The following is a 9,794-nucleotide window of genomic DNA, read 5'->3' on the forward strand; positions in this document are numbered from 1 at the left end:
GGGGGTTCTGCGGGGTATTTTGGAGTAATATCCTTGACACCTTTTCTAAGCCGTACGTATAGAAACACATCTAGTGGCGTAGGTGCAATTTGTCCAAACATCTGTTCTACTGTGCGGAATTTTCCCTTCTGATATAAATCACCCCAACACGCTATATTGGCTTTCGCCATGGTTTGCCTGAAAACAGTCTCCAGTAGTAGTGCATACGTGGATGATAAAGTAGTGGGAGCAATGGGGAGTAAAGCATGGGGGCTTGTAGAATTGTGGTGATTCTGCACCACGCAATGGCTATACATGTAACTGTTGTGGTCTCTGTCTCACGAGGCTGGGGTGCACTACATATCATACCCGCCAATGGGATTGGGTCAGCTAGCCACTGTTCCACTGCAACTTTGTGGCATGTCCTTGGGCGGATGAAACCAGTATTAGGCATAATGGGTCTGGGCACATACGTAATATAATTCCAAGTTTGGGACGTTGAACTCCCCCTATGAATACAGCCTGGTAATGATATCCCCCTGCAGCCTTGGTTGCTTACCTCCCCACGTCAACCTGATCAATTCAGACCGCATGGTGGAGAAAAAATGTCGTCCTGGGTGATATGGTATGTTCATAAATGAATATAATATTTGTGGGAGGATTACCATTTTAATAAGAGAGGTTTGCCCTGCCATTGATAAAGGCAGGGAGATCCAATGGGTAATGCAGCTAGTAAAGTTCTCTAACGCCCTGCCGCATGAGTTCCTCCCTATCCTTGGTAATGTAGATACCCAGATATTTGACTTCCGAGTTGCACCACTCTATGGGAAAATCGAGCGGGAATTGTGTGGCTGCTGCAGTGAGCCTGCATGAGATCAACTTGATGTGCAAGCTTCCTTACTGGAGTCTACAGAAAAGTGCTTTTAATAAACTTGAATAGGAGGGTTGCCTATACTTTTGTACTGTTAACCATTATCCCTAGGATACAGCTGCTTCATCTTCCCGGTTTTAGCAGCAAATGTTGAAAGAGGTGGTTTAAAACATTTTCCCTGTTGCACCATCCAATAATCCCATGGGGACTCAAGGAAAGTAGGATCTGCTTTCATGGTTACCCCAACTCTTTGCTGGTGTCAGTATGTGTTTTTTTTACTTGTTTGACTGGGATCCTGCTAATCAGGACCCCAGTCATTGTGCTTCCTCCCTAATTTGACCATGGTAAGTACTTTTGTGCATCCAAAGTGGCTACTGATGTACCCTTGTAAGTCCTTAGTATATGGTACTAAGGTACCGAAGGCATAGGTACACCAGGGGTCTCCCATGCGCAGCAGCATGTTTTGTGCCACCTCTGAGAAACCACTCAAACTTTGACTACAGGCCTGGCATTGCAGCCTGTGTGAGTTGGTACTAGTAACTCTCTCGACAGATACAAGTTTCCTTATATCTGAGGTCACTACACTTAAAACCTATGTCACCCCTTTGGTAGACCTTTCACTCGTGAAGGCAGGTGCTTGGTTAGAAGTGTGAGGGTGCCCCGGCATGAGCAGGACACCCCTACAAACCCCGGAGTCGATTCTCCAGGCTTTGTAAGTCCTGTCAGCCATTTTAATACATACAGTGGACATCAGTCATTAGGAGATCTCTAACTGTATAGTAACTGCACCGAACCCAGTCATTTTTGGTATCAAACATGTTTAAATCATACCCCAACACTGATTCCAGTGTTGCAAGTATGATCCCAAGTACTTGGGGGCTTCCTTAGGGTACCCCCTGTACTACAGCCTTTCAGGGTCTGATTGCAAGATAGTGCAGCTGCCGACCACAGAAGCTATTCTGCCATCCTGCTGCTGAACCAAGCTCGAGCAGGGTAAGGTAGCACAAGAGGTTTCCTGTCTCAGGGAGGTGAGATCACCTTTCAGACAAGACATAGTGTATTGGGCTGAGGTGGGGGCACTTCCCAGCGCCACCAGACTGCTTTGAAGGGCACATTTGGTGTCCTTCTTGCATACTGCAGTTGGAACCAGTTCTGGGAGCCCTGGGCTGCCGCTCTGGTGCGAAACTCGGCAAAGGACATGGCGTATCCTCCTCTCTGTCCAACCCCTCCTCTGGGAGGGACCCCTGTGTCGTTCCAACACTTTCCCTAGGGTACTTAAGAGCTTACCTTTGGGTGGCTCTTCAGTTTCGTCGTGGGACAAGACTCAAGCCTGAAACTTCAACCGTCTAGACACTTGGACTTTGCCTGGAACCGAGACTACATCAAGGAAGGTTCCTGCTCTTGCTGTTCTGCAAGTCTTCTTCGTCTTCTGTGTCTGAGCTTCTTCCAGGATCGTCAACAGACCTGTTGGCGTCAAGGACATACAAAGTAATAACCCTTAGAGTGAAGGTGTCCCTCCCCTGCATTTGCAGGCACTGCACTGAAGCTGACCAGTCTGCTGCTCCTGACATCCCACGGACTTCGAAAGGCTCAGCAACACAGGTGGTGGTTCTGCAACTCAGTCGAGGCCTGACCTGCCCTCTGAAAATTTAAAGGCAGTATCACTTGTTTGAAGCACTAGAAACAAATCCCTCGTTGAATTGCCATTGCCAATGCTTGTTATCTCTGCACTCCAGAGATCTTCGTGACACAGGAACCTCCAGCATCTCTTCCTGCCAATTAAAGCGTCTTCACTGCATCTTCTGCCCCTTGGGCCTTCCTTCTTGGTGAGCTGCTTCAAAGTCCTCTTGCGACTCATGTTCCTTTGGCCTGTGGGTCCTCTTGAAGGTCTTCTCCTGCTTTAGTGAGTTCCCTTGCTTGCTTTAGGCCTGCTCTGACTCCCCTGCTTGTGGTGAGTCCCTTGGACCTTATTAGTCCCAACGGTGCTCCTTCTTCGCTTTCAATTCCTGTTGCAGCCGCCAAGACTTGTTGGTGCTCCTGTCGGACACCTATCCCCTGATTCTCAACTTGCGTTGTGGGACAGCCCTTGCAAGGCTCTTGGTCTTACTCAGTCGCCTGGTCCTCACAGCTGCAGCTGAACCGTCCGTCATAGATAGGCATTGCTCTTCGTACCTCCTGGTCACCTCTGTGTGGTATGGACCCTGTCCCCTCTGCTTACAGGTTCTTTACTTCAAGAATCCACCCTCTGACATCTTGCACATTCGCCTCCGGCTGCATCTTTCGTGACGTCCTCCATTGTGGTCTACGACAGTTTCTGATGTCACTTCGCACCTATGCACCCGGCTTCCCTGGTGTAGGTAATCTGGTTCCTGTGGTATCCACTGGTGAGGTGACTCTCCAACCTTCTATCTTCCACAGTGTTTCTTCAGGGTCCACTGGGAATGGTCCTTATTCAAAACTGTAACCACAACTTCCCTGTTGACTTCGACACGCATCGGTTTTCCCCTCTGCACACAGCCTCTGTGGGTTTCTTGGGAACTTACCTTGGTTAGTTCATTTGTTTCCCCAGCTCCTCTGATTCTCCTGGTCCAAGTCCCGAATTCGATTGCAGTTTGCATTCCACTTTCTTAATATATGCTTTGGTCTCCCCTAGGGACCATTGTATTTTGTGCTTACTTAGCTATTGCCATTGAAATATTGTTGTGTTTTTGTGTTTATATCTCCGGGTAGGAGATATACCAATGTATTAGTGAGTGTTATGTAATCAATAGACATATTTTTATTTTAAACACTGTGTTCTTTTTCTTTTAACCCACACTACATGATTAGATCTGGTAAAACAAGCTACTTCCCATTCCAAGACAAACCTAAAGCCAGCCTCCTACATGGCCAGAACAGTGTACTGGTACAGTTGATGAACACTTTCACACCCATTTCTTTCATGTCACTTCACAAGGCTGATTTGAAAATCCTGTCCTGGAAAACTGCTCAACTGTTGACCCTAACATCCTCCAGATGAGTGTAAAAAATTAAAGCATTCAGTCAGAGCCTTTTCTCTGCTTTGTAATCCTTCATACAGATGCATGTTCATTCCGAGTATTCTATGAGACTTTAAATTATCATTTGAACTTTATTACATTTTAGGTAAAATCATAAAAGTATGCACACATAATACATTAGATTTATGCCATAAAATGTCCCCGTAGGCCACAGAGTACATACATGTATAAAAAGTAGTACATCAAATATAAATAGCTAGCCCTACCTAAAGGAATACGGAAAACATTCACGAAAGGAAATGAGATACATAACTAAACATTTTAGTGGCACTAATAACTGTAAAAAGAGAAATGCAGGTTTAATCTGTTTAAAATCTTCTTCCATTAAGAGGTTTAGTAAATTTGTACTGAAGGTTAGAGTATTATGGTCAGGTAACTAGAATATGCATGTTATGGCAGATAGAGATATTATAAACAGCCAAAAATAGATGGTTTGTAGCATACACCCATTAGAAGTCGCAGTTGGTGGAATATGTCCAACCTCAGACATGTAAACAAAAAAAAAGTAGATGCAAGGTTCTCCCTGTCAGCTGTCACCCTTTGGAGAAACTCTTGCTCGACCCACAGATGATCCCTGTTAGACCTGGCATCTTTGGCGTGGTTTCCCCCTATCTTTTTTCCTCTACCACCTGTATTTTTGATGCTGTGCTGGATTTCGTTTTTGCTGGTTTAGATGCTTTGGACACTCTGCCACTGCTGATCAGTGCCAGAGTGTAAGTGCTCCCTATGTAAATTGTTATTATGATTGGATATACATGATTGGCATATTTTTATCACCATGAAGTCCCTAGTAAAGTGCACTGGGTGTGCCAGGGCTGGTGATAACAAATGCTACTAGTGTGCCTGCAGCACTGATTGTGCCACCCACATGAGTATCCCTACAATGGTGTCTCAGGCCTGCCACCGCAGTGCCTGTGTGCAGTCTGTGGACTGCCATGTCCTCCTGGTCAGTGTCCCCACTGACCAGGCCTAACCCTTCCCTTTTTGTGCACATTGGTCACCCCTATGGAAGGCCCAAGGTACCCCCCTGGGCAGGGTGCAGGTGACATGCTCTGGTAGTGAATTACAGCCATTTTCGTTTTTCACTATTGTAAGGCTATCTTGCTCCATAGGTTAACATGGGGGATGCTGGCTTCAGTGGCTACCAGCATTTCTTCCTATACGAACAAGATAGGACATAAGAGGCTAGTATCCCTGAACTCAGAATTTAATAACACATATTTTAGGAAAGGTTGTTTTTGAATCCTCTGTTTGAGAACAGCACTTTTAGAAAGTTGCTGTTCTCTTGTCTGACCTTCCTGTGTGCCTTGGCCTGTTTGTGTATTGACTGTCTGGTTTGAGAGTGACAGGGACTGGGAATTCCCCAGGAGGCTGGCTGAGTCAGCGCTAGGCTGAATGACTGCATTTGCAACTTGAGTGGTGGGAGGAGATAGCACCTTGGCCTGAATAGGGCTGTGCCTGCCTTCCACAATGCTGGCTCCACCTCCTGCTGGGCGGCTGATGACCCTGCCCCTCACTCTGAAAGGAAAGGAGAAGCCAGGAAAACAAAGTGCTCAAGAAACACCCAGAACTGGCTGAGGGCCCACTTGCACAAAGAGAACAAAGACTTTTAGGGGTATAAGTACAGGACCCCCGACAACAGAAAATTAGATCATCCTGGAATCAAGAAGGAACCTCTGCCAAGGAGAAAGCTGAAACTGAAGAAGGAAGATTGTCCAGCTGTTGCTCTGCTGGATTGCCCTGCTGTTGCATTGCTGCCAAGTAGAGGGGAAGGACTTTGCTTTGTGCTGTGTCCCCTTGCTTGAAGGAATCTCCAAGGGCCTAATAAGAGCTGACTCCCTGTTCCGAAGTCCCAGGAACAAAAGGACTTCACCCCAGCTTCCCCTGAGCTCTACTGAGAGAGTTCTGTCCTTCCTGGAGTGCTTGGCCCATGTGTGGTGCCTCTGGAAGTTGTACCTGTGTTGAGAAGCTGGAAACTAAGCTTGAGAGACTTTGCTACAGAAAAATTATCGCATCGCTTGCTGCGGAGCGCATCCCCGACAGTGCGAGGAAATTCCCGCCGCTACAAAGGTCGAGATCGTCGCAGCGCCCGTTGGCACTGTCAGAGCCGTCGCATCCTATGTTTGCGGGACGCACCCAATCGGTGCGGAAAATGTAACATCGCTGCGTGTGTCGTCGCAGAGCCGGTCGTCGCTGGGTGAGACTGCCGCACCGCCTGCTTGCGGACCGCATCACGTCGCTGCGAGAGTCATCGCCGAAGCCATCGCATCGAGGAGCTGCGAGAGAGAAGATCACTGGTCCGCACATCGTTGCCCCGGATATCGTCGCAAATCGAAAGATCGTTGTATCGTGCCTTTATGAGAACAAACTTCCTACGGAACCTACGCACCGGAATCCAGACAAGTGGCCTTCCTCCCCATACAGACCGGATTCGTCGCAACACGCACGCTGCTGCAGCGGGGCTGTCGCAAACGCCTCCCCAGGGTCTCAGGAGCAACGCATCATGTGTTTTCCACCGCACCAGCTTCTGCTTTTGGAACTTTGTCGCAACTAAAGGTACTGTGAGCTAAACGTGACGCAACTGTGAACTTTTCACGCAACTGTGGATTATTTTTATCGCAACCTAACGAACTTTATCGCAACCTTAAGAACTCTTTTGAAACCATATTCTTGAATTGTGTATGTTGGATTTTTGTTGTTTTGGTCTTGTGTAGTTTAGATTAAATACCTTTATTTTTCTAAACTGTTGTGGAGTCAGTTTGTGATGTTTTCACTGTGTTACTGTGAGTGTTGGTACAAATACTTTACATATTGCCTCTGGTTAGCCTAGACTGCTCGTGCCAAACTACCTAGAGGGTGAGCAGGGGTTATCTCAGAGGGTTTCCTCCTTACCCTGACTAGAAGCAAGGGTCCCTATTTGGACAGTGGTACCTACCCCTGCCAACTAGAGACCCCTATTTCTAACATCGACCCACAGATTATCCCTTTTCATAATGTCCCTGGGATTGGTAAATATGCCTGGTGTTTTATATTATCAAACCTGTTATCTTGCATAGCATAGTTTTTTTTACTATTGCAGCTGTACAGAGGTTACACTATCTGGATATCAGATGTTGCCTCAAGTTCTACATTGACTAGACCACTCTTTTGTTTTTTAGGTCTCGCTAGAGCCAGCGCATGCGCTGCTCTGACAAGAAATTTAGTAGCTGGGTTTTAAAAGTGCTGCTTTTGCCAGCCACCAGCTTGCTCTTTCGTGCACAAGCACGCGCGACGTGCACAGCTGCCATCTGGCTTGTAATGGCTCAGTGCACGCGCACAGACGCCATCTGCCTCCCTTCTAGCGCGATCACTGCTGCGAGTGGACATCCTTGCGATCGCTTTCTCCGTGATCGCGATCACTTTCGACGTTACTTTTAAGGCCGCGCGACCAATGCTTGTTGTGAATATTACCTGTCCGTACTTAAAAAAAAATGTTGATGGTATTTTCCCACATCGACATACAAGACAACTGTCCCCTTTCAAAGTGCCACATCGTAGCAATCTAGCCGAATATCTTCGCCTCTCCAGTCTCGTCTGAAAAACATGTCTCCGCCAGGGTCGCCTGTCATGAAGCACCGAGACGTGTGAACAGTGGCAGAGCTGCTACCTCAGCCCCTCTTCCACACTTCGGCCCACTGGTGTCACATACTACTTCCCCCTTAAAGCAAAGAAAAAGAGCTTGCTCTTAATTGCTGATGGAAATACAGTCATATTTTCCACTAGCCGAGCTTGAAACAATTACAGAACGAAACAGTCATTAATTTTTCCACAACATTTTGCAGAAATGTCAGGAAACAGCTGCACTAGGCCTGAGCAATTGTCTTGTTTGCAAGCAAGGCAACAAAAACGCTCATCATCTTCCTGTTCAGAACCAAAACCCATTCACCGCGCCCGCCTCCTGCTTTCATAGAGTCAGCGTTGAACTCAACATCGCTCACCCGCTTTACATGGAGGGTTTACCTCCCAAACCAAACGGACCACATTGGTTGTTCGTAAGTCAGTCAAGTTTCGAAAACGGTCGAGCAGGGGCCATACAACCTGGCACGCACCTTGCTGGCAGCACCGCATGTGTCTGATCACCACAGTCCTGGCATGGATCTGGCACTCCGTGCTTCACCACGTTGCCGCTGCCAAAGGTGTGCACTGACGCACATTGTTTGACGTTCGAACTGGCAACAAGTGCTGCCCTGTGGCGTGCGCTGTCCCGGCCGGCGCGCACACTGCACAGGGCCAGGAGCAGGCTTCCCGGACTGCGGCCGTCTCCTTATAGGAAAGATTGCTTCCTCAGCTGTATCTTTCTCGGCCTGTATTCAGTGAAGCTCAAGTCTTCCATTCCAGATACATTCAACAGTGGGGCTACAAAAAACACAGTTATAATCTTTTTTTTTTCTTTTTCTCGAGCTACTAGAAAAATATATTATATATATATATATATATATATATATATATATATATATATATATATATATATATATATATATATATATATATATATATATATATATATATATATATATATATATATATATATATATATATATATATATATATATATGAATGAATTTCCAAGTGAAACCAGTCAATGTTAGCCAATGGAAGGAAATTCATTGGTAAGTACAGTTACAATTACTTTTCAGGATCAGTACTGGGCTCAAAGATGCAGCACTGAGGTCTCCTGGTAACAGGTGAGTAAATCGGAATTCGTAGTTGGGCTGATTTTACTTCGGTCCAGTATATATAGAGCCACTTTCCTGCACCATCCCCTACCTTCACCCCAGTGCAAACACACCCTGTGGCACATTTTAAGTTGGGGAAATAATTCCCCTTCAATCCTGAGGGTCTCTAGTGTCCAACTAGCCCACTAGGTACATCCAGTAAGCGCTACAGAGCTGCGTAGCAGAGAGATGTAAAAAGGGACACGACCTAGACCACCCCTCTGCAACGCAGCACAGTGGAGCTTTATGGAAGCACCTGGTGGACTAGTTGGCCCCCAGGCTCCTTCAGGACTGAAGGGGAATTTTTCCCCAACTTAAAACGCGCCACAGGGTGTGTTTGCACACGTTACCTCAGGCCCCGTCCCCTCCCTTAACCACTGTGTAAATGCGCCCTCTGGCCGTTCTAAGTTGGGAGATTAAGTCCCCTTGAATCCTAAGGGTCCCTAGGGTCAAACTAGCCCACTAGGTACCTCCAATAAGCGCTAAATAAACGACAGAGGGTCCTCCAATAATCGCCACAGAGCTGTGTTGCAGAGAGGGGTGTGGCCTCTGAACACCTGTCTGCAACGCAGCTTCCTGGCGCATAATGGAGATACCTGTTGGGCTATTTGGCCATCAGGGACCCTCGGTATTGAATGAGAATTAATTTCTCAACTTAAAATGTGCCTCAGGGTGCGTTTGCACAGTGGTGAAGGAAGGGGCATGGCCTGAGGTGACGTGTGCAAACACGCCCTGTCACGCATTTTAAGTTAGAGAATTAACTCCTCCTCAATCCTGTGGGTCCCTGGGGGCCAACTAGCCCACCAGGTACCTCCAGTATGCGCCAGGGGGCTGCATTGCAGAGAGGTATTGAAAGGCCTCGCTCCTTTTTACAGCTCTCTGCAACGCAGCTCTGTGGTGCTTACACACAACCACACACAACCACACTCACACAGCCACACACACACACAGCCACACACACACAACCACACACACAACCACCCACCCAACCACCCACCCACCCGCACAACCACCCACCCACACAACCACCCCCACACAACCACCCCCACACACCACCACACACCACCACCCCCACACACCATCACCCCCACACACCACCACCACCCCCACACACCACCACCCCCACACACC

General features: G+C 47.4%; 1 protein-coding gene across 8 annotated transcripts in view; it reads left to right on the forward strand.

Moving 5' to 3' along the window:
• Window positions 1-9,794, forward strand: part of SEC24C (SEC24 homolog C, COPII component) — a 1,539,459-nt gene that overhangs the window by 677,476 nt on the left and 852,189 nt on the right. The gene's annotated exons all lie outside the window — the stretch shown is intronic.

Source organism: Lissotriton helveticus, chromosome 5_1 (assembly GCF_964261635.1).
Source record: "Lissotriton helveticus chromosome 5_1, aLisHel1.1, whole genome shotgun sequence".
Classification (NCBI taxonomy): Eukaryota; Metazoa; Chordata; class Amphibia; order Caudata; family Salamandridae; genus Lissotriton; species Lissotriton helveticus.